The following is a 25730-nucleotide window of genomic DNA, read 5'->3' on the forward strand; positions in this document are numbered from 1 at the left end:
AGCACTCACTTGGACACGTGTGGGTTTTATCTTCTGTGCCTTTATGTCACATCCGTGCACAGCACTCACTTGGACACGTGTGGGTTTTGGCTATGAGTGTTTGTGTGAAATATGAGGCACACAGAAAGGGGGGGATTTACATGAACATTGCTCTGCTATAAAGAGGATCCCAAGACAAATAATGTGCACGGTGACCAGAGAGCAAATATGAAGGTGAAGCATAAGCCAGTTACATGCTGCATGAGTCAAGCTGCTACTCAAGGCAGAGACAAATGTTTCAGCAGGGAAATACAGAATTACCGAGCAAACTGCATAAACAGACAACATGGCAATAAATGAAGCAGATGTTCAATGTCAAAACCTGGAAAGAGTAGTATGTTAGAAAAAAAAGAAAAGAAACCTGTCTTGTAACTCACAGAATTCTACATTAACCGTTTCATTTCAGGAAAAGGGTTTTGAGGCAATAAAAGCCCTTAAGCTAGGCAAAGGTTTTGGAATATAACACTGTGTTAGAATGCTAAAGTATAATAACAATGAAAAACATACAGTTATATGATGCAGATTTTATAAGTATCTGAAATGCCATTCCCTGAAGGATCTCATGGAATATTGATCATCCCATCTCAAAAAGTAATTGCAGAATCATCAGAGGTGATCTAGACAGGAAAACCAAGGAGGACCAAACACATGGAAATATCTTTTCTGTAAAGAGGCAGAAGGAGTTTGTTTACAAAAGGACAAATACAAAAATATAATTTAATTACTGGTATTTAAAAACTAAGATAAGATTTTCTCTCTGTCTCATAGGAGAATAACAAGGTAATGGTCAATGAAATTATGTCAGCTGCAATACATAGCGTCTCATTTCATGTAATTAGGAGTAGCACTAATAGAAATAAGCATTTATACTGTAGTACCATCCAGTAAGCCACAGTCAGGAACAGAGGTTTTGCTGAGCACTGTAAACATATAATATTAAATACCAGACCAGCTGAGATAGATACAGCATCCCTGTGCCTCCTGCCACAAGGAACTGGGACTGTGGGTGCTGGGGCTGTTATATGCCTACAGATAAGAATCAGTAAAGCCAATGCAAATGATTATCTTCCTACGAATGCAGTGGCAAAACAGCAGTTCAAAGGATTGCTACCCAAGCAAAGAATAGCATAGTCTTTCCCAAAAGAAATAAAAGTGGAACAGCTGGGGGGGAAAAGGGGATATTTTCTCCGTATCCGATGAATTTCCATGAATAATAATGAACACGCTGTTTTCAATTTTAAGGTGACAGGAGGGGATGAAGGCCAAACATAACAAAGAATGAACGGTAAAAGTGGAAAAAGTCTTCTGTAATTTTGGCTTCCAAAGTGCTCCGAAAAAGCTCCGTGTACCTTAGCTCTCGCCCAGCTTTCCAGTTTGTTTCTGAACTCAGAGGACAGAATTGGTGTAGAGTAGCTATAAACCTGAAAAGGGGTTGGCATATGAATAAAAATGTCCAGTTCAGGTTTAGGAGCTGGTTGAGAGCTCAGTGTCAAAGCCAGGATGCTTTTCCATCAGTAGACTGTGCTACAGCAGGACTGGTTGATGCAGAAGCTTTATAGCTGAAATGTTCCATTTGATCTTTCACAAATATTGTTGTGCAAGGAGACAAGAAAGTGGGATTTTTTTGTGTGTCCAAGGCACACACATATTAGAAATGCTACTAACTCATGATAATTTCTAAGGACAAATATGGAAGCATGTAACTGGAGAAAGAAGTGTTTATGTGATATTTTATGCTCAAAGAACGCTATTTAAACTTATTTGAAAGTAATGTGATTCTGTATCATTTCCCTTTAAAAGAGAAGAAAATAAGGTTTCAGATGTCACCATAGTTAACTTGTCTGACTTACTCATTAGATGAATTGGAGCAGCATTTAGCTTTGCTAAGAAGTGGGAATTGGCTGTCTTTCTACTATCCCTTGAATCTGGAAAACAGTTGGTCCATTTTGGCTCCTAAATCAAGGTAAGGGCTTTACTATATTGCCAGTGAGGGTAGAATATGATAAGGTAGAGGAAAGTATTCCTCTTGTTTATTAGCCAGCACTTTTACACACACATGCAAAACACACACAGTGAAGAATCCCACTACCAGTAAAGCGAGTTTGCATTTCCCTTCCATTATGTAAGTTGCATAAAGAGAGTGTAACAGCAACCAAAGTCCAATTAATTTAAAATCTAATTGTTATTTCGTGATGAAAATACTGACTGATGAGAATGTCTTATCAGTTTATTCTCTCAGTCCTTTCCAAATAATTGCTGGAAATGCTTCCCAAATAAACATGGCCATGCAGAGCTACTCACTCATTGCATAACCCGCCTTCCCCTCAGGGATAACAGTGCATATGTCCTGCAGGAAGCCATGGAAAACAGTAGCTTCCTCCTATTTTGATTTGGATGTGATTGAGCACTTGCGTCAATCAAAGGACCGTGTGAAATCATTGTTAACCTCGGGAAAGCAGCAGCTTCTCAGAGCTGGTGGTGATACACGGACATTTGTCTGGGAAATACTAACTTCATCCCTGAGAAATGTCACTTAGGATTTGAGTTTAGTATATTAGCATTTAATATGCCAACCGACCAGTTTGCTCAAATTTTAACCTTTTCCAATTTCTGTTGGAACTCTCGGGATAAGTTGGAAACCTGTTACCAAGTCTCAGCCTTCTTTTCTTTAAGCTAAGTAGTGCCACATCTTTAAGTTCTCCCTTGAACATCACGTTTTTCAGCCCTCTGATCATTTTTTTCCACTTCTGATATTTCCTTAATTGTCTCTACCGTTCCTGCAGTGTCTCCCCAAGCTGGGGTCAAGTAATCCAGCTGAACACATATCAGTGCTACATGAAGTGGAAGGGATATTTTGGGTACCTTGCAGGCTCTACTCCTGCCAATACAGTCACCCTTGGATATGCCTTCTTGGCAACAGCCTGGATTTGTTGACTTGTGGTCACCATCTATGCTCTCCGTTCCCTTTTTTAAATACTTGCCTTGTATTTAAATATGTTTATGCCATGTACTCAGGTGTTACCTGAGCACCTGTTTACCTCTGCCAAACTGTAGTTTCTTGAAATGCCTACTTTGGTGATGATCTCCTCATGTTTTTTCCGATGAAAGGCCATGGAACCTCACCCAGCAGTTCAGCATTAATGCAAGGTTTTAGAAAGACTATTGTTTTTACACAGGTATTTAAAACCCAGCGTGTCCTCGAGTATGTTGCTCACAGTTTTCCTTGCTAATGGACATTTCTGCTGTTTTTCCTATCTATCTATCTATCTATCTATCTATCTATCTATCTATCTATCTAATCTTCAATAGCATGTATGGAACCCATTATGTTTTTTCTCCAATAGATTAGAAAGCCATCCCCTCGCCCATTTCTGTACTGATAAACCACAATTCTTTGTTAAACTTCTCACACCTTAACCTAAAAGCTGAATTTCTGAAGGCTCCCTATCATCACAAATTACTGGTATTGTTTCTATCAGTAAAGCCATTGGTTTTCTGGAGATGTTCTTTCAGCACATTTTTCCAGGAATGGTCTTTCTGAAGCCACAAAGAGTTGTAGTAGCACCAACAACTCCATCTTGGCAATAAGAGTAATTTTGCCTACTCTTTGCTCTGAGAATGTGTGTCTACTTGGGTCTACTAGTACTGCTTCTTCCTTTTCACAGTAACTGCTTTTCACAAAATCATTTTCTGTCTCGAAATGTGACCGATTTTCTTTGTTCTTTTAATGAACAACTTGGATTTCTCTGTGTTAAAATATAGGCCAGAGCTCCCTAAGTGATTGTAGTTGGTCTATATTAAGTCCCTGCCCTTTCTATTATTTATATCTGTATAACTTTTTGCAATTTGCAGCTTTTTCCAACAAAAATTTTATACTTTTGTTTGGGTCCTTCAGTATAGTTTGAGTCCATTTAGTATTGACTAGACTGATTATACAATGGTGAGGTTTTTACCAAAACCCCTTTAGAGTTGTGAGCCAAAGCCCTGCAATAATCTTACAAGAGTTCACTTTATCAAACTAATTCATAGTCTCGTGGGGAAATAGGAAGGGGTTTTTTTTCCTGACAAAACTAATTTTCTCTGTTGACTGGCGTTAATTGTACTATCATCCTTTAATTGTGCACTGATTTCTTCCTGTACCAGCCTTTCCATCAGTTTCTCTGACGTTGATGTCAGGCAAAATGATCTGCAATTTCCTTATTAAATAATGGAACAATGCTTGCTGCTCCTCTGTCTTCGGGATCTTAGGTGAAATTTCAAGACATGTTTTTTCTTAGTTTGGTTCTTTTTAGTTTTATCTTACTGAAACTCAGGGTTAATACCTGTTAAACAGGTATTATTTTACTTCTTGATATTTTGGAATCTTAGTAGTGAACATCTGAATTTCTGCTTCGGTAGATCACGTGAGGAATATTTAGGCAGCACAGAGCTGGTTAATCTTTCTAGCCCTGTTTGTTACTATCACTATGAAATATTTAGAGTAATAGAAGATTTGATCTTGTCCAGACCCCAAAATAATTAAACTGTTGAATGTTTCCTATTGGTCTATGTGGAAGACATTTCTGAAAGACCCAGCTTGTGCTTTTAACTCTTCTTGTCCCATTGAGAGGAAACATACTTCACTAAAACTATGATCTGATTTCCTCATGAGAACAAGCAGCACTGGCATTCTCTGTGCAGCACTGGTTCTGGAAAAATAATTATGAATGAAAATCGTGGCTATACTTTTTAGGGACCACAGCTGGAGTCAGGAAGGACTTCTTTGTACTGGAAGCTGTACCACGTGTATATCTCTTGCTTGGGTGGCATCAAATATTCACATTTTTCTTTTTAATTTATGAAAGTGTGGGGGGGAATGGAGGTCTGCACACAGTCCAATAAGAAGCCTGAAGGTAAACGCAGAATATATTACTGAAGTATTACACAGTGAGGATAAAACTTGTTTTCAGGGCATTTTAGGAATGCACAGGCATATTCTGGTTATGAAGTAAAGCGTTAATCTGTGATTGTGAGAGATCAACCAAAAGATTGAACAGTAAGTAAAGTGAACAGAGAGATTACTTGTGGATAACATGTTATAACCTAAAGGTATTATAACCACAAAATCTTCACTGTTCTGAACAAGCCAGGAAAATATGTAAGAGATTAGTTTGTACCTAAGGCTGACTGCAGCACTGCTAAATGAATATAGTGGGCTTGCTTGGCATTTTAATTAGACTCCGGAACAAAATGTAGGAGAACAGCCAGGCTGAAAAGAGGTTGTTATACTTGAGTGTGTGTCTACCTCTGGATCCCATTTGATTTTTTTTGGAGGGCTATGGCACACTTGGGATCCTTTCATTTTGCCCTTTAGTTTTCATACCTATCCCTCAACACATCTGTGGTGTAGATGTTTGCTCAGCCAAGGGAGTCTGAATGAGGATGTTCCCAAGGTACCGTTGCTGATCCCAAATCAGCAGCAATCAGTCGAGAGATGTTACCCACAGTGGCTGTTCATGCTGCCCTGTCTCTTATTTTTTTAAAGCTTTGGCTGCTGGGAGCACCTGGAGCTTTTAAACCCTTTTGATACTTGCTAACTAGTCTCTCTCTAGCAAATAAAAGAAGAGAACTGTTAGACCAAATCAGTGAACTAGATCTCTAGACACTCCCAGCAGAGAGCTTGGGGTCAGCACCATCCTGCCTTCCTACAGAAGTGAAGCTGCATTTCCTGGAAAATTAGTGAGCATTCCAAGAGCGACTGGGTCCAAACTGTCATGGTTACATATCTTTTCACTCTTGGTGCTCCGTTTCTGAGATGGCTACTTACATTTCCTCCCTGGCAGGTCGCACCTCGTGAGGTCTCTGAGGCAGGGGCTGTCCATGACCACATGTCCCTGTGGCATTCAGCATAGTTGGGACTTCACATGCTGCTGGAAAACCAATGCAAAGGACAAAGTAAACCCGGTTTTGTTGGAATACAAATTCAATTTGCATCGCTTGCAAGCTTTTCTATTTATCAGTGTTCCCCCACTAGATCAGTGAGGACAGCAATAGCACTGCCCACAGCAAAATGGAAAGTTTATGGGATTTGACTTAGGCTGTAGAAAAAGTTTCTGTCATAGCTGAAATTACATCAAACGAGTCACTTGGTTTTAGTGTAATGTTTAGACTTCTAAATCACAGAGTACAGAACAACAACATTAAGGAGACTCTTGATGAGCCTAAAACTCCTTCCAGCTGCTTGTGAGCTACCGGCTGTGCCTGACATTCCTGCTGGGTCTGGTCTCTTTTTGGAAACTCTGAAAAAAAGGTTTAACTTTTATTTGAGCTTATCGAATTTATTTGAATTTTATTTATTTCCAGAGTAAAATGTTTATGTGCAAACAAGTTTGCGTGGTGATCTCATGGCTCTCAAATAATAATAGGAGCACCCCTGAGGAAATGAGAAGTGACACAGCATGGGCCAGCCTGTGAGGACAGCTGAGTGCTTGCAGGCTGTGGCCTGGCTTCTCAGCTCATCCTGCTCTGAACACACACATATTCCCAGCTGTTTTCCTCCTTTCCATGTGTGACTGGGTGACAGAGGTGCAAAATGGATGGAAAGGGAGGATTTTGTGTGTGTGGTACGTGGCCTTTTGCTGCCGTTTTTTTTTCCTTTGTTAGTGAACTAGGACAGGGACTTTCTGTGTTTAATAAGAATTTTGTGCTCCCATATCAGCATGTGATAAACACTGCCAGTACAGTGATACTTGCACAGACAATTATCCAGACTTCAGGTTCATTTGTACTGTGTTATCTGAATTAGCAGTGTGTGCATTTTGATTATAGTTGCCAAAATATATTTTATCTTTGATAGCTGACTTGTGGGTTTTGTAAAGAAAACCCCACTGCTTATTAAGTTTGGGTTGGCAGGATTGGATTCTGTATTTACAGGAAAACAGCTACTTCAGGCCCCCTAAATTACATCTCTTCCTCTATTCTTGCTTTAAGGTCTTAAAAACCCTGGGTAAATCAGGAAACCTTTGCCACTGTAGGTTCTTTCAATGTAAAGGAAACCAAACATGTTATTGATAATTGACCAGTATTGTTCTTTTGATAGAGTTACGTCTTCTTTCATTCTACTGTTTGTCTTTCAGGATTGGATTGATTTATCCTTCCAGCATTTCTGTCTCAGGCGAAATATTTTTGCTATTTTATTTGAGATAAATCACAGCTCTTCCCTTTAGGTGCTTAGTGCTTGACTCTTAATTTCTTGATCTCTGTGTGAGAATAAAAGTCTGCCCTTGTTTTACCACTTCAGAGTAGTTTAGGGAGGTAAGAGAATACAGAGTTGTATGGAAGGAAAACTAGCAAAAGGGAAAAAAAGAACCCAAACCCACAAAACAAATCAGTCTTCCTGACAGTTTTAATTTTTTAGTGAGGTTGAAAGCTGTTAATTTTATATGGACTAATATTCAGTTTAACTGATGGCATGGAGTTTATTGCAACCAGGTGAACCAATATTGCCACTGCTGTAATCTTGTCATTCTATTGCTTGCTGTAGTACGAAGTATTTAGGATGGAAAATGTATAACAAAAAAGGATACAAGTATACCTATATATAACACATCTATCTATAACAAAAGGAACAGGAATTGGAATTGTATGATGTTGATAGTTACTAATAGGGAAAGAAAATAAATGTAAGTTGTTCTTAAACCAGTCAGGGAACATGAAAGTGAATGCTGCAAGTCCTCCCAAGTCCTTTCCAGCCATAAAAACTTGTAGAATGTAGATTTTAGCACAGATAGAGCCCTGCTGAGCATTGAGCTGAAACATGCCCAGTACTATTGTTTCCATTTGCCAACAGTCCTTACTTGCTTCAAGGGGTCCCTGCAGGTCCTGGCTGTTTTTCATTCCAGGTGGCTCAAAGCATTAGGACAGATTGGTCACTTCACATCTCAGCAGGAAAGCCTTGGATTGAAACAGCCTCCCTCATTCAAAAACAGAGCTTCTTTCTTATTACTTTTTTTCTTTTTCTTTTTTTTTTTTTTTTTTAATTCCCCCAGTATTCTTGCTGTTTCTGAAGAGAATAGTAGCTCATAGCTCATGGATAGTAATATAAAATAATTTCTGAAGCTCTTACTGCAAGTTAATAAAAAGAGTGAAGCATCTTTTGAGTTTTTTGTTTATGCATGCCTTTGAATATCTGTCAGTTCCTTTGACTCCAAGACCCTTCAAATTGACCAGCAATCATGAGGCAAACCCAGTGGAAACATAAAGATAACAAAACAGCGTGAACAGCTCAAAAAAGTAGGAGCCCTGTTGAAAAGAGACGCAGATTTCATGCCCCCATCAAGAGTCAGGGTGTCAGTGACCACCTCAGGAGGGGACAGCACCCAGGCAGCACAGCTCAACATCCTGCTGGTGCTGGAGCTGGAGCTCTGTAAGGTCCCAGGTAGGTGTTAGACAGCAAGGACTCTCCTATGTGGATTCTTCCCTGCCTGCAGTGTTACTGTGATTTGGTTAAAAACCTGGCAGCTACAAAATACAAATAGAAAAAACGCAGCTGGATTTATTCCGATGCTCCCAGAGCAAACGGCTCTCCTGCTTCAGGCTGGACTCTGCCTGCTCTCTTGCTTCCTTTCCTCTGCTAAGGCTGAGCTTAAACATGTCTCATCCACTACTTCAAAGAACAGTGTGGAGACAGCCTAACTTTAATTTGCCCTCCTAAGTTTAGTTTCCTTTTGCAAGGAATCAGGGAAATGTCTCTCTGCATATTGACCATCATACCCTTCACCTTCCAGACCAAGAGTAAAGTTCTTTTCTGGCATCTGTAGTGTTCTCAGCACATGGCACCAAACCCCATTTCATTCATGCTCTCATCAGCACCAGCCCTTGAAAATACCTTGTGCTCTAATGCAAAAAGCACAATATCCTCTGCTGTTCAACCCCCCCTCAGAAAACTCTTCCTCCATAGCACTTAGAAACACCAGTCAGTAGCAGCAGAGAGCCATCCTTGGCTGACCACTCTCACTGGTGGTTCTGGTTTGCTGCTCCCCCTTTGATCTCTCTGTGTGCTGCTCACCGACCTGTGCTCCTCAGCAGAGGTCCCTGGGACACGGACCATGCCCTTGTGTTTTGTACAGGGTGTTTCTGTTCCCTGCATGAATGTCTTGACCTTTAAAAGGCAACTCTAGGCCTGTCAAAATGTGGTTTATTTAATCAAGAACCTGATTGGGAGGTAGCAAATCTCTGTTACAGGCCCGGAATTCTCTCTGAGTACTGTTTGTGCCAACCCAGCTTTGCCCACACAAATGTTCATGAAGCTCAGCTAAAGAGAGCTGTAAATAGAGAAGAGAAGGTGTTCAAAATGATGGGAAAAGCTTTCTTAATATTTACGTTCTTCCTTGTTGACAAAAAGGGTAGTTTGAATTCAACTCAAACTGTTTTTATTCCAAAAATGAGAAAAATACAACCGATAATTTTATTCCCCAGCAGAGCAGATTAGTCAGTGAGCTAAGATCAGCACAATGAAATGGAGCAATTTAAAGAGAGCCATTAAAGGTAAAAACATCTGAATAATCAACAGCAATGTTCCCTTCAGTACAACAGGACGTTAGAAGAAAGCTGAGGCCTTGCTGAGTTTCACTGCCTGCAAAGTAGAATAGAAACTTTCTCCCTAAATCCCTGGGTGCAAAGGCAGGAAGGTGGCTGTGTAATCTGAGCTGGCTGACCCTGCCAAAGGTGCAGGCTGTAACCTCACTGCCTAAAGAAATGATTAAAAGAATCAGTGCTGAGAGGACAACTTGCTCTTTTATTAACGTTCATCAGATTAAAGAAGTGAAGTAACTGAAGCAATGTGAGCAGTGCACAGAGGCAGGGGAGTGAGAGTTAAGAAATGCTTTTGAAGTGTGCCATGGGCTCTCTCAGAGAACCTCTCATCGCTGTGCCCTCCAGTCCATCCTGCCAAACAGCTGGCACGGCACGAGCTCCGCGGGCAGGCAGCGCCTTTCATCCAGCTGTGCCATCCAGAGTACAGGTGCTTTCCCTTGTGCCTGGTAGTTCCTTGCTGGCTTCCAGAGTTTTGGCAGAATCATTCACAGATGTTTGATACACAGAGATGTTGCAGAAATTCATTGAAGAGGGATGTGAACTTAATGCACGGTTAATACCGTTGTCTTTATCTCTGTAAAGTCCATCTGTGCATCCGGTAGGAAATGATGGATGCACATTGGATTGAAATTCCTTCTTGAAAGTTATATATCCCAGAAATTAAGGAAATAAGCCCTTTCTGCTTAAGTTGTGTGTAGGAGTTTGGATGTGCTTTGAAAGGCACTGACCTGTCAGGGCCAAGGCTGAGATCCTTACCCACAGAGCGTGGTGCACAGATCACTCCTCAAAGAGAGCTTTTCCCCTCTGGACAGTTCCACAGAATATTGCTGTGTCCCTGATCCTCCTCAGGATTGCTGTGGGAGTGGTAGGAAACTTACTGGGGACTAATGCCAGTGCATGAGAGCACAGAACTTAGACCAAAGCTTTTCCTCGTTATTCCTGAATCCCTGCAGAAGTCGGCAGAAACTGAGGTGGCCCTAAGTGTACATTTATAGGAAAAGTGAAAAACAACCTAGTGACAGGTGACAAGTATTTTAACAGGAGAATCTAATTTTTCCCTTTTCACCACGTCATGCAGAGCACGGTGAGCGCTGTATTTGCTGGCAGAGGAGGGAAGTCTGGGGAATCTATTCATTTTCCTCCCCATTTAAACAAACAGTTTCTCATAACCATGACCAAGAAAGGAAGCAAAAGCACTTAGCAAACTTATATTAAGTGTTCTAACTCAGTGTTTGTATTTTGTGCCTGAGAAATATACTGACTGTATTGATAGCATGGTAACGTCCTGCAGCTCCTGCAGTCTGATGTGGGAGAGGGCTCAGGGAATATTTTTAACCTTCTATGGAAACTTAATTTTGTTTTCAAAATACCTGCAGCTCAGAATAGTCTGAGCCATTCTGAAGCAAAAATTGAGACCCTTCAAAGAAAGTTCACAGGAGTCCCACAGGGTAATCCTGCCTGGGAGAAAAAGATGGTAGTGCCCAGAGACAGGACTCCCTCAGAGGAATTCTATCCCTTTCCCTAACTTTCTAGTACTTTGGTAATTTAATTTTAAGGCAGAGATCTGGTGAACACCAAGGATGCTCCTATAGGGAGGTGGTTTCTTTCAACCAGAGAGCTGTCTTGGATTAACTCCAGTTGTCTGCATAATCTCACTACTACCTAAGGCTTTATAAAACTGAATTTGGTGGGTAAAACAATGACTTTTCCTACTAATCTGGAAGTTTCTGCAATTTCATACAATTTATGAAGTTGTACTCTCTTCCTGCAAGTCTGTATTTTTGGTAATCAAGCCAGAAGTTCTCACTTTGGGAAGAGTAAAGCAGATTTTAAATATGTGATTGAAAAGACAATTTGGTCTTGAGAAACTGAAATACTTAAATTTTGTTTACTTTTTTATCCTCATTTCCTAATTTTGAACATTTCATGCTACAGTTCCCTTGTGTGTAAGTAAACTTTTATTAGTTAAGGATGAACTGCAACTTCCAAATGCAATCTCCAACGAAAAAGGAAAATTAATGAAGAACTGTTGGGTTTTTTTGAAGAATACATCTGAAAGGCTTGGATAAAAGATTTTAATTTCTTTCTAGAATTTATCATCCCAATTATCAATATAATTGGCCCTCCTGCCACAGAAGGCACAAATCAGAAATTGTGTTGCTTGGCAGATCTGGTGTTTTTAATGAGCAGTGCTGTCATTGTGTGGCTTGGTTTTCCTCAGGAAAATCCCACATCTTTTGCAGAGCTGAAGCAAAATGTTTTGTACTTATTAGCTGCCTTGAAAGGAATTAATCATAATGTTGAAAAAAAAAGGTGGAATTGTGAAATACAGGTGTTTTATGGCAAGGAGTGGCTCCTTGTTTGAAATTTCTGAAATAAGGACAGGATATGATGCAGTGATTTGTGCCCCTCAGAAACCTCACCACGTACAGAATGCAGGAGAACTATCCCAGGCTCAGGCTCAGGAATGATGCCTGGAGTCATCTTTGCTGTCCTCTTCACCATCCCATTCTAATCACTCATGGAAAACTAATTAAATTTGAGAAGCACAGTCACTCTTTATGCAGTATGGGTCAAATTGTCCTCTTTACCCTGTACTGTATGTTTGGAGTGACTCAAAACAGAAGCTTGTAGATGATGACATTTTTGTCCTCTTTGGGAGTGGTGTTTCTCTCAGAACTTAAAGGAAGCAGCAAATCTGAATGATGGCAATGTGTAATTCCACCTTGGTAATTTTGCTTTAAAAGCTGTTACTCTTTTTCCTTACACCCCCAGGCTCAGCTTTTTCTAAAATAACATTTTTACTGCTTGTGTCCCACTGTAGTTTACAGTAGTGGTCTTGTCTCTGTCTCCAGTGCTCTCGTGGGAGTACTTAGAACTGTCCATCAGTCTGAATATCTCTGAGTGGATTCTATGGAATATGAGCCAGGCCAGCCCTGTGAACTTTGCTACCACACAGGAAGTGCAGCAATGTCAGTGAGAGCCCAGTGTGGATACGGGTTATCTGTGTGATCAAATGAAGTAGACAAATATCCTCTGGAATCAAGAGTGTTTGTGCTGATGCCTGAAGAACCGTATTCTCCACAACTCTGTGAACCTAAATCTGATTTCCATTGGTAAGGAAAGGAGATTCAGGTCATTTTTTTTTTTGCTCAGAAATAACAGGTATAAAAAGGAAAACAACAAAGGGTCTTGACAATGATTTCTTGGCAATTCCCACTTCCCGTCAGAAGCAAACACAGATGCTTTTTGCAAAGTGACGCAGATGTCACCGCACGTCCATGGCTTGGGAAGGCGCAGATGGACTCATGTTTGGAGAAAAAACAACAGGCACTGAGTTTGGAGAGGAAAAACAGCCTTTGATATTTTGTGGCTGTTCCTTTCTGACAGAGGCACTGCAGACACCGAGTAGCTCAGGCTCTCAGTTCTGAGAGCGGGCCTTCCAGCACGGTGATTCTCCCCTGGCACAAGCATGGGTTTGGTTCTGATTCCTTCTGACTTTCTGCCATTTTCCTCTAATTGGTTAATTTTACCGACTTGATACAGAGTCAGAATTCCTTATTTCCCTTTCTACTGACTAGCATTATTTTTGTTATAACTGTCTATTAGTTATAACTGGTTACTAATTTATTTCTAGACATAAATAAATAAAAAAAACCCAGTTCCTGACCAAAGTAGTTCATAATTCAACATGAGCAATAATTTAAATTATTTAGTTATCTTTGTTTCAGGTTACTCCAGCTGCAAACCAGGTATAAAATATTTATTTTAACTTCCCAGGGCACGGCGAGCTTTCCTTCATTAACACTTACAGAAATGGTTACATATGAGAAATAAGAGCTGCTGTATCATGTCAAAATATTACTGAGAAAGATGTTGATTCACAATAAATATTCAGAATCCTTTATGGAGCAGTGCACTAAACTTGGGCTTGAAACATCAGCCTGCCAATGTCATCCAATGTGGCCAGAAGGTGCCCCATAAATACCTGGGGTCTGCTTTGTCATAGGTTACATTTTGCTTGCCTTCTACACTACACTGATCTCTGCTTTCAAATTAGTATTTTTCCATGTATTTTCATTTGATATATGGAAGTATGTCAGTGACTGGAAGTGGAGAAAGTTGCCAATTTATCTTTCCTAAGAGATCATGGGGGAATCAGTGTTAGTGTGATTTGGTTAAAAACCTGTCAGCCATAAAATACAAACAGCAAACTGTCAAACAAGGGTTTTTTCCTATTGCTGAAATAAGAAGGGTTGCACTGCCTGCTTTGCCATTCCCAGCAAGGACAATTAAAAGTCTATCATCCACCTGTGGCTTGTACAGGAAAGAATTTTGCTTCCTTTAGTAATTGAAGTGTAAAAGCGTATAAGGGCCATCAGAGAAAGAAGAAAGTGAGTTGATCTGTATCAATTATAAACAGCAGGAGAAGAGAGGCTGTTATTTCATCCCCAATGAGTAGATACTACTGCATGTGATCTTTGAAAGACTCCTTCAGTCTTTTATCCAACCAGACTGAAGAAACTCGTATCTGTATCTATGTCTGTGTCTGTATCTCAGAAGTTTTCACACACTACCATGAAGTACTCAGCTATTAAGGGAAAGTTATAAAGTTCTAATTCCTTTTACCACTGCAAGAAGGAAGCTGTTACTTTGGAACTTGTCTTCTATGAAAAGGGAAAAAAGCTATAATTCTTTCCAGGAACTTGACTAGAAAAAGTTTTCAGAGAAAATTTTCTTTTTGGGAGCAAACACCCACTGTAAAGGTCCACGTGGCACAGACTTGCAGGGCTTGTTTCTGTCAGCCAGTCCTTTGTGAGGCTGCTGAGCTCAGGCTCCAGCTATGGGGTTAATGCCCCCCAGTGCAGATTAATTCAAGTTTCTCATCAAGACTTGCCCATCCTCCAGCAGAGGTTGCTGATCTCTGAAGTTTGGTGATGAAACTCTTCGTGAAATTCATGCTAAACACCATTTATTCAGAGGGGGGGAAAAGCAGCAAATCAAACTACTTTTAATAATACTTAAAGTAACCTGGCTTATCTTGAAATGTCTGTTATAAGGGCTTGCCTACCTGTGAATTATGCCAACATATATAAAGAGGTGGTAATCTATAAGTATGATCATGACAGAAACCTTTTCATCCAGTTGATTTTCAGCCAAAAGTAGACCACTGGCTTATCCCTATGTCTTGTTTTCCAAGGCCTTCTGGTACTGTTTGCTTGGGAAGTATGGCCTTCTTGAAACCAAAGATAGCCATAAAAAAAAAAAAAAAAGAACAATTTAATTCACGTTATAATTTGCAATTTAATTTAAGGCTGAGAAGGCATTCCGAGAAGCATGGCAGTAACACAACAGAGGGAGAGTGAGACAAATAAGCTTGCAGTAATGTCAGCACTCTAATAAGGATCCTGTTTTCAGCAGCTGGGGTGGTGTGGTCAGGACTAGCTCAATTATGTCTGTGCTGTACTACAGCTTGTGGTGCAGATAAAACCAGACAAACATGGCAGTGTCTGTGGTGGGAGGCTTCCTCTGGTGGCAGCAAAATATTGGAGGCTCTTCCAGATGTGCTCGTGGGGAATTTTCACAAATGCTTATTTTCAACTTGCAAGGAGACACAAAGCTTTCTTTTAGTGACTTAGGAGAGAGTTTTAAACAACGGTACACAAGCACCTGAGTCTCACTTCAGAGCCTGCTACAGTTTTTGTGATAATTTAGGAGTTGTCAATTCTGTTGTGTAATTTGCTGGATTGGAAGTCAACAGAGCCGTAACATTTCATCTCTTGGAGCTTGTTTCTCCACTTCCCTCTAGTCTGTTAGTAGCTAACAATCTAAATCTCCAAGGCAGCCTCATATTATAGATATTGCACAATTCTAAGTACAGGGGAAACAGTCACTCAGGTTCTCAAGTGCTATTGTAAGACATAAATAATATGAAACATTACCTTGAGAGGTCATTTTTATTTTTGTGGTGAGAACAGAGATGCAGGTGTAGAACTCATCTGTGTGGGTGAAGACTCTGGGGGCTTCAGAAATGCTTTAAAGCTGTAACTTCACCTGTGAGCTTGCAGGCATTTCAAATAAAATGCTTTATTCTTTGAGGGGGCTTGTGCACAGACATAATTGGCCAAGTATGTACAAAACCTAACTACAGAACTTGCCTCTGTACATATTTAGGGAAACAGAGAGATTGTTTCCATAAATTATAGTAAAACATACAAATTATATAGTAAATCACAAACACTGTAAAATGCTGTCTGAAAAGTTCAACCAAGCACTAGATACAAATTGACTTTGAATTCCAAGATTCCAAATAAACATATTTTCGCCTCTCTAGATTTATATGAGCTGTTGTAGTTTTCCACTGATTTCCTCTTAGTTCTGGGAGGTGTGTTTATATTTCATTCATTTGGCCTACTTGAGCATCCTTTTCTGCACTAGTCCCTAAGTTTGATTTTCCAGTCAAGTACTCTTCTGGGGACTCACAGCACATCAATCCCTCGGGGGCTAAATTTGGAAAGCGCAGCATCCATTGTTATCATTAACTGCCTTTAGAGTACATTGGAGTAGTGAGATAAATGATGGATTTCCCAAAGCTTCCTGAAGAACCATTTCCTACTTCAGACCAGGGCACATGCTCTGCTATCTGTTTAATCAAGTGACAGAAGGAACAGTCATAGTCAAAAGCCAGAAGAGGAACAATTATCTAGTCAGATAACTTGAACATCTCTAAAAATTGACTCCACGGTGCTGTAAAGGGTAATTTAATTTTCCTCCAGACATTAAAAATATTAATAAGGAGTCACTATAAATTATGAACAGTACAAAGTGTTCAAACCAACTCAGCTGTAAATTTCTTTTGGCCAAATTCCAGAGGTCTACTTTAGCCTTGCAGAGAAGATTTTTGGCCTGATACCATGCTGCCTTTGCAGTTCCTTTGTTTCAGCACCAGCAAAGAGAAGCAGAAGGCTGGACCAGCCATTCTTCTTCTGAAGAGGCTGAAAAGATCAAGAAGGACTCCTGATATTATCTTGAAAAAAGCAGACTACTGGCTAAGGTCAGGAGTAATGGGGAGGTGAATCATTTCATAATTAAGTTTAGAGAAAAATGATATAATTCTGAAGCGATAGCAGAGAGAGCACAAATAGCAAATTATTCTAATGAAAGCTTTTGTAGGCAAAGCCTTTCATTATAGCCATTCAAAATGTGCAAAAGGGCAAAGTAACAAGTGTAAATACATTTTGTTTTTTTCTTAAGCAGTGCCCAGTGTCACTTGAGCTCCATTTGTTCAAGTAGGAGTATGGTGATCCAAAGGCAGATGGTGTTTACCCTTATTGGGTGACAGATGTCCCCTCATCCTTGAGATGATGCAGTTCAGTGTAATGCATTTAGAGCTGAGTTATGCAAAATATTGAGCACCCTCAGCTCCCACTAATGGCCGGGGGAGCTGGAGGGGCTCAGTCCCTGCCAGGAGGTGATGCACGGCTCTGAGGAGGCAGGGACCTTATTAGCTGAACTCTTCACCTGAACACTTGCTTTGGAGGTGTCCTGATCATCAGTTCCATTGAAATCCGCGTTCAGCATCTTTGGGATCACTCTCCAGTGACCCTGAAATCAAAAACCTTCCCCTCTTTTCAGGAAATCAATCAAGTGCCCAGGAACTGCATCTGAAGAAAGCCCTCCAGCCTGCCTGGACCCTTACTGCCCCTTGAACACAGCCATCCTAGGATTATCAAACAGGTTTTCTTCTCCTTCAAAAGAGGTTTCTTTTTGCAACATCAAGTAGCATTTTTGAATTTATCAATATGGAGTCTGAGATGTGGCTGGCAAGTGTATAAAAGTCAGAGTCGGATTTAAAGAGCCACCGTAGGAGTATAAAGGGAATATCCTATTAATGGGAATTTCATTAAAACTCTTTAGGAGGAATTTCTCCATGACCATCAGTTTAAAGCCAGTGAGAAACCAGCCTCTTTCTTAGTTCAGGACTGATTGTGTAGTCCAAAGTACAATCACCCATTCTTAACTTCTGGATGTTGCTGCAAACTCTGGATGGAAATGGTTACAAAGCAATAATTTAGGAAAACGTGCCCTGTGGATTTATTCATCCTTGCCTTAAAAGTTCCTGGATTCCTGCTGAACCTCAGCTTTGACCTTCCCTGAACAGAACCAAGAGACAGTGACTTCAGAGTTGATACATTTCCTGGGTAACAGAGTATGTGACCAAGTTTCTATTAGCACATATTAAAACAAATTTTCAGCAGTTGATTCCATTAATATTTAATTTTATATTTTGGTGCTACAAATATGAGGATTCCTTTGTATAAAATTGTAGATTCTATTTCACAGGACGGTTCTCTGCATTTTGAACTGCAGATTTTTCTTTGTAGCCAATGAAATACCGTCATTTGAAAAAAAAAAAAATAATCTCCAAGGAATTTCTGGTTTTGAAAAAATGGGTATCTTATACCAACTCCCTCTGAATTCTTCTCTTTTTTAAACAGTGCTGTATTTTTATGTAAGCAACATGCATGCCAGACTCTTGCATGAAAAATATGATGTGTATAGTGCACTTCGTTTATCCCTCGACATAACAACATGAAAAAACACAGCGGTTTGTAGGAATTAAGTTATGACATGAAGCAGACTATTTGTGTCGAGGGAAGGAGACAATTTGCATTAAAATCAGGGAGACACATGGTTCATGCAAATCTCCTGTGAACTGTGTTAAAATGTGAAAAAGACCCCGTGCACCCATGTGACAAAGTGCAGGGCATCGTCACCCCAGGCTCGGGCTGCCAGGAGTTGTGTTTCACTGCAGAGGAACCCAAATACTACATCTGGGCAGTGCACAAACCCCCTTGCTTATGGAAATCCTGGATTTAAAATGCCTGCTCACCTCCTGTGACCCGGGAAAGGTCTAGGGCAGCAACTCACTGGCAACACAGTTTCTTTCCCGCTGTCTCCAAAGGGAGGAACTCAGTTGCTGCAGGACTTCAGCAGGCACTGGGAGGGGTTCCAGCATGGTGCTGAACAAAACATATTGTCTGCCTGAAATTGCAGCACAGTTTCGGGCGAAGCAGGCTGGCATCAGTCAGGTTCAGTCCACTTCAGGCAATTTGCCCAAAATAATAGATGGTGGTTAAAAATGATATTTGGGTTCCAAATACCCATCCAAGTGCATTCCACTTGGCAGTTCGACAGAACAGTCTTTTTTACAGTTTTATGCCATTAAAATCAGAGGTCACATGAAGTGTAACTATCCAAACATGAGACTTAATTATTGCTGCCCTGTGTCTGTAAAGGGCTTTGTTCCCTGTCAAGATGCCTGGACACTTTAGCATAAATACTGTAACTCGGCTCCCCTACCATCCCTCTCTTCCTCCACCCCAACCCACACACAAAGTGGTATTTAAATGAGACTCTTCACACTGTGTCATAAATATTAATGACATGAAACTCAGAGCTTGGCATTTTTCATTACTGGCCCTCTTCACCACCGTTTCACACCTGGACTGCAGCCAGCCCCTGTGCAACGGGCTGACATTATTTTTTCAAGCAGTGCTATTATCGAAGTGAAACAAAATACTGAGACAATTTTGCACAAATTAAAATTGTTGGCAAGCCCTCTTTCCACATGGTGTGCTTGGGATGTCATTTGGCATGGCTTCTTGAACAATGCCCGTGTTGGCTTGGCATAGTTTGACTTATAATTACAATTTATGCCTTTCACCTAATCCCTGTAATAACTACAAGTGAGCAGGGTGGACATTTGATGTAACACCTGGGCTGGTTTTGAAAAAAATTAATACATTTTTCCCTCCACTCCAGCTTCCTAGTCATCCACATAGAAAGATTAATGCCTTGTTGGCATTTCTTAGTTCCTGTGGTTACTTGCATCATCTCTGTCCTTTCAGTTCGAGCTGTACCAGTTGTTTGAAATTGTAAATTAAACAACAATGTTTTGGAGATATTTGTGTCAGTGGTCAAGATTTAGTTTTCTGTTTTCTCTCTGCCTGGATGACATACATACAGCTCAGTCTCTCTATCCAAGACAATGAGCCTTCTGAACAAGCTGCCAGATACTGACACCCTTTTTTAAACAGCAAGTCTGTATTTGGCTCTTCTTGACCTTCACTGTGTATCTGGGTAAGGACCACAATGTTCACATCTCATAAGCTTGAGCCTTCTAGTTTCATCTCTGAGAAGCTGATGCTTCATTAAAACAATTGGGTCAATTAGAACAATAATAGTTTGTGTTTTGCCTTCTTCAGAAACTAAAAGTAGAAGGTAGAGAAGCAGAAACATCCTCTGGGCTCACTGAAATAAAATGCATTTCACAGTGTGGTGTGTGTCAGGCCCTTCAGTGCTTTGAATTAAGCAGGATCAAGAGCAAGCAGAAACTGTGGGATCATAGGGCTGGAAGGAATATGAAGTCACCTAACACAAGGCAAAAGCAACAACCTTTGGGTCCTTCCTGACAGGCCCTTGTCAGCCTGCCTTGAAATCTTCACTAGGGATGCACAAAACCTCAGTCAAACTCTTCTGCTGTTCATGGTCCTTTCATTATAAAATGTTTCTGATGATGTAACCTGAATCTTGCTTTAATTCTATTACTTCTGTAGACATAAAATAGCCTTGTACATGTCTGAAAGACTGTTATCAAGCCTTCCCTCAGTCTTTTCAGCTAAATATCCCACTTTTCCAATATTTTACCATAATTAATATTTTATAGATAATTTATCATTTTTATTGCTGTCTTTGGGACTGTCTTTGACGAGTTCACAGATTTCCTGAAGTGTGGTCCCTGAGCTAGACACAGTAATCCAGTTAAAGCCTTATCAGTGCTGGGTAGAGCAAAAGGGTTCTCCACAAACTCGCATGTTATCCACATACCAGAATGACACGATGTCATGGAATCCAATTCTTGACCTCCAAAATATTTGCAATGTAACAGATTTCATTTGTTTCTAAATCTTAACGAGCCTATTCTGTGATCTGCTATTTGGGTCAGTAGTGAAAATACTGAATAGCACAGGACAAACCCCAGTGGAACATCCATTTGATACATCCTGCCATTTGGAAAAGGAACATAACTATTCAGGTTTGCACTGACATTTGAGATCCTTTTTCCCTAACTGTCACATGAGACAGTATTACAGATATAACACTACTGAATTCTAAATATCTAAGATTCACAGTTTTACTTTCCTCTTTTTTTCCTCAGGAATCCAATTCTGAAAAATCTGGCTTGACGTGCAAACAGAGGAACCTTTGAAAGCACACATTAAAACTGACATATTTTGTATTGCTTTGTTTCTCCTTCAACATACAGAATTAAAATATCAAGAAATACTCTTTTTGATCTGAATGTTCTTGATGTACCTACTGCAAGCCTGCACGTTTTAAAAGTATGCATGATTTAATTGATGTGTATCAGATACAACATAAATTACCTCTACTGTACAAAGAGAAACTCATGACATATTTCAAATTCAGATAAGCATTCGAGTTTTAAAAACTTTGAGCATTTGGGGACTGCATTTCATCCACAAATCTCCAGCCATTCAGGAAACTCAAAAGGCTGTTTCCTTTCATTGCTGACACCATTAGTGTTTTCTGTACAACAGTAGGTGAAGTGTGAAGTGTAAAACTCGGAGTGTTCTGTAGTTTGAAGGTAGAACCATTACTGCACTCAGTTGTTTTCCAAGCAGAGGGAATGGAGAATTACCTGGCTGAAATAAGAAATGCAAGGAAAAACCTGTGGTGTCCATTTTTAGGATATTACGGAATAAAAGCGAAACGAAGTTTGACTTGTAAGGAAATTGCCACTTTAGGGTGACAAAATATTCCATTATAAAGGGATCACAGTACCCTTCATTTCCATGGTGCTTATTTTCCTGAAACCCTAAACCCTTTCTAAGTGTTAACTAGTTCATGTTATATTGCTCTCTGCAGGGAAAATAGTAGTTTCAGACCTTTTTCAACAGATGTTGAAACTTTGCCTCTGGAGGATTAAGTTGCTTACCCCAATTCAAAGTAGGAATGGAGATTTGAGCTCCAGGTTGTGTCCTGTATGAATATCAGGTTTAATCCTACAAGTTGGCAAGCACTTAGGAGGGCCAAGAAGGGAAGGAGTCCCAGACTTTGTACAAATAGTACTTGTCTTTCTGTCCTACAGAGAGATCTTGAAGTGATATTGGGTGATTTGAACAGCACCTGTTTAAATCTGGACAGAACTTGATCCTCTTCTTCACGACGTGTTTTCCCGCTGTTCCCCCAGGAAAATCCTTTTGCAAATGTATAGATTAACACTACTGTTCACACACATACCTGTGACCCTAAAGCCACTGCTCTGGGGTCCACACAGACCTGGGTTTAGAGGAAGGCGTGTGTGTGTCGGGAGTCAGGCCTTGGCGTCGTGCCAGAGTTACTTTCACAAGTAAAGATGAGATCTTCTTGTGTGGCTGGATAAAACACATATCCTGCCCTACAGCTGAGGGCACGTGCAAAGTCTTAGTCTCAAATCAAAGCTGTTTCTAAATAAGTGGATAAGTGTTGGCCGATTGTTTATTCCTTCTTTTACTGCTGGTATGGTTTGCAGGAGACCGGATGGTCAGAGCAACGCAACAGCATTACAGGAAAATATCCACCCTTCTTCCAGCAAATGCTTGCACTCATTTTTTATTCGCTTATTGTGACAATATGCTTGCAGAAAGTGAATGTTGGGCTTGAAACTGAGATTAATTTGACAATGAGATAGAGTTTATTTGAAGCAAATTCAGTCCGGAAGGCTATCCGGTCAGGAAGGGGAAACAATATCAAGGAACTGAGTTGAGCAAACAGCTCAGATGCTGAATTGTGAATTTTAAGCACTCAGGAAAAATTTTATGTGGCTTGACATTGGTTATCTTGTTGAAAGAAATAGTAAACTTTCTGAATTAAGAAAGCTGGGTGGCACATTGCCCAATAAATCCTCAATATGAAGTTCAGCTGACTGCACTGCCTCTCTGGTCCCACTCATGCTTATTAGTGCTATACTTCATGGAGTATTCCACTAAAAACAATTGTTTTTATAAAAAAGACTGCCTGGCTAAGTAAAGAGTAAAGAACATGGTTTGACAGTACTTTCATTCCTGCTCTAACCGTAGAAATGTCTTATTTTTTCATTTTTTTTGTAAAGGAAACTCAAATAAACAGTCTTCAGGTTGCATATTCCCTTGCTCTATCTTGCAGAAACCATTAGGGGCTGACTTTTCCACAAAAAGGAATGCAGAATGCTGTCTGCTTGTAAGTTTGTGATTCATGCCTCCTGTCAAGGCTACCAAACCAGTAAAAACACTGGAATGTAAAAAAAATAAGCATGATTATGTATTTCAGGAAAACAATTTTCTCAAGAATGTTTCTGGAACAAATCTTCGGTGTTTAGCTATTTCTAGTTGATATTTCAGTGATGGAATGCCTACTGGCACCAATTTGTACTATGGAATTGTCCCACAGGACAATACTTTCCTTTAGTGTGTTTAAGGTGTCTTTTTTCGGATTCTTGTAGCAGCAAATCCTTTAGCAGCTCATTACTTAATGGAAACTAAACAAAGCTTCTTCCAGGAAAAAAAAAAAAAGTTGATCTCTATCACCCCACAGTGAACTTCTCTTAAACACATAACACATGCTTTTGGAAAATATCTTCAGTTTAATCTGGACACTGTAAACTCCAAAGACAAGAGTATGTCCTCATTCATCCATCTTACATGACTCAAAACTCCAGACTTTCTGGGAAAAAGAAAAGGAAACGCAGAAGATACTTCTCGTGTATACAAATCTACTTGTATGATAGGACTAGATTTTTGTCTGTCCTTCCCATCGAAAATAACCACCTACACAACTAAGAACTCAAGTGTAGGCTCTTACAAATAAGGCTTCTAAGGACCCTGATGGATGCTTTGCTCTCTTTGGGTGTTTTTCTATTTCTTATGGAAAGTCATTCTGCTTTTTCCTTGTCCAGAAATCTCCATGCTGGCTGCTCCCTCCATACATGGTGACCTTATTGCTATGTCTGGTTCCGCCAGACTTGCTCTTCCACAGCTTTTCCATTCCACTGGAGCTGGACTGGAACACCAGCACTGATTGTGCCAAAAGTAGTACAGAGTGTAATTCAGATGCAAAAGTCTCTAGCAACTGATAAGTTATTCACAGGTTTGGGAAAATATATAAAAACACTCCTGAGCTTTGACCATGAGTGTCATGTGCTTCATGTACAACCTCAATTCATTTGGAGCAGCACTGGATCAGGAGGAAAGATGTGTATCAGGTTTTACAGCTGCTGTCATTTGCAGAGATGCAGTGCTCTGTTTTAATGGATCCATGCTGGAGAATCCATCCCACACTGCCTTTGGCTTATGCTTTTTCAGGAAAATGTTTCTGCCTGGAGTTGAGCAACCATAAAACATAATGCCCTGGCTCTCATGACTAAAAGAAAATGGCAAGCTATTATTTTGCAGATGTATTTTGGAAACATGCTTTCAAAATATTTCTCCTTTCAAATTGCGAGTCTTTTATATCTAGTCATTGCTGTTCTGACTTTACACTGTAGGAAGGTGTCTTGCTCCAGTTGTCCTCACTTGTGTCTGTGAGCTGTTCCCACTGGAGAAGTCTCAGCATGTGGAAAAGAAAGTATTCCTGAAATCGGTGAACTCTATTTTAAACTGCCAAAGCAAGTTGCTCCTGTTTCTCCTCCAACTTAACCCATAATTCCTGAAAGTATACAGTTCCCAGATGTAAATGTAGAAAACCTAAAATTAAAACCAGATCACTTGCCTTTTCTTGGGAGGATTGTGAACTTGCATACTTTGTGTTTATAGTACAGCTGCTATGCAAATGTAGAATAGAGAGCAAGATACTGCTCAGGCCTTATGCCACATTTATGTTTGGGCCTTTTTTTTCTTTAAAGCAATCACTTGTGATTTATAACAATATGGTAATAAAATAGGAATTGTGCTTTGAAATAGGTGAGTGAAGCAAGTTCACAGATTGATAATGCACAAGAAGTTTGCTATCCAAAGTTCTGTACTGCTTCTTGGGTTACATTCAGATAACTGAAGAACCATTTTCTCAGCACCTCAAGCAGCTGCTTGTTTTTTTAGGAGAGAAATTTTTCTTTTTTTTTTAAGCATTACCACCATATAAACCTGGTTTTCTCTAGAGCTTGTGTAAATATTGGATGCTGGTTTTGATTACACTTCTTTCACTGGTGTAACGTTGATAGGTTTTGACTTAATCAAATTTAAATATAACATGAAATTTGTGCTGTGATTATTCCTAACTCGTGAGATGTGCAGAAAATAAATTAGTGCTCATTTTGGTTATATGGAATTACAAGGTTTCATGAACACAGGAAAGTCATAGGGACATGAATAGGAAGACAAGCATTCAGCACACAAAGTGATAAAACACCCCCCCAGACTCAGAGGATCTGATCCCTTTTCCATAATTTGTCTGCAACATCATTCATGAAGGTCTTATTGCTGCCTATGCCATGTTATCATTGGTAAAATCCTATGGGTAAAGAGCCAGGAATAAACTGTTTTAGTTGAGTAGCTCTACTTTATAATTAAAGCATAGCTGTTTTCTTTTGAATTCCTATTCCTTCCTTGTTTTCTCCCCTGGTTTTCTCACCCCTCACGTTGCTTCTTTGGCCCTCTTGCCCGTTTACTACACCAAAACAAACATCTCGGTGTAAGGTCTCTGCTACCAGGACTCTGTGCAGTGCACCATTGCAAGATCACTCCCACTGCCTTCTTTTTAAAGGAAAAATTTTTCCACGGGGCACATTTTCACTAAACAGCAAAGGCAGCCCTAGCAGAATAGCTGGAAATTCCAAATAAAAAAGAATATTTTGGGGAAAATGGTGGCTTGTCTGGCAACGTCAAGGTTGTAGCCATCTGCTAAGAGTACGAGCACTGAGAGTCCAGTTTGCATATTTAATCTACCAGAACATGACTTAATAGTAACTTCTTGCTTTTTTCATAGCTTTCAGTAATAGAAGGTGTTGAAAACTATGCTAAATTGGGTTCATTTCACATAGATTTCCTGCCTGGTCCTGTCCACTGACATGACCTGGATTC

The 25730-nt window shown here is 40.0% G+C and overlaps 1 long non-coding RNA gene across 2 annotated transcripts in view; it reads left to right on the plus strand.

Moving 5' to 3' along the window:
- Positions 1-25730, plus strand: part of LOC113954550 — a 113816-nt gene that overhangs the window by 61259 nt on the left and 26827 nt on the right. The window lies entirely within an intron of this gene.

Source organism: Corapipo altera, unplaced genomic scaffold, assembly GCF_003945725.1.
Source record: "Corapipo altera isolate COAL_440 unplaced genomic scaffold, ASM394572v1 255, whole genome shotgun sequence".
In the NCBI taxonomy this organism is placed as follows: domain Eukaryota; kingdom Metazoa; phylum Chordata; class Aves; order Passeriformes; family Pipridae; genus Corapipo; species Corapipo altera.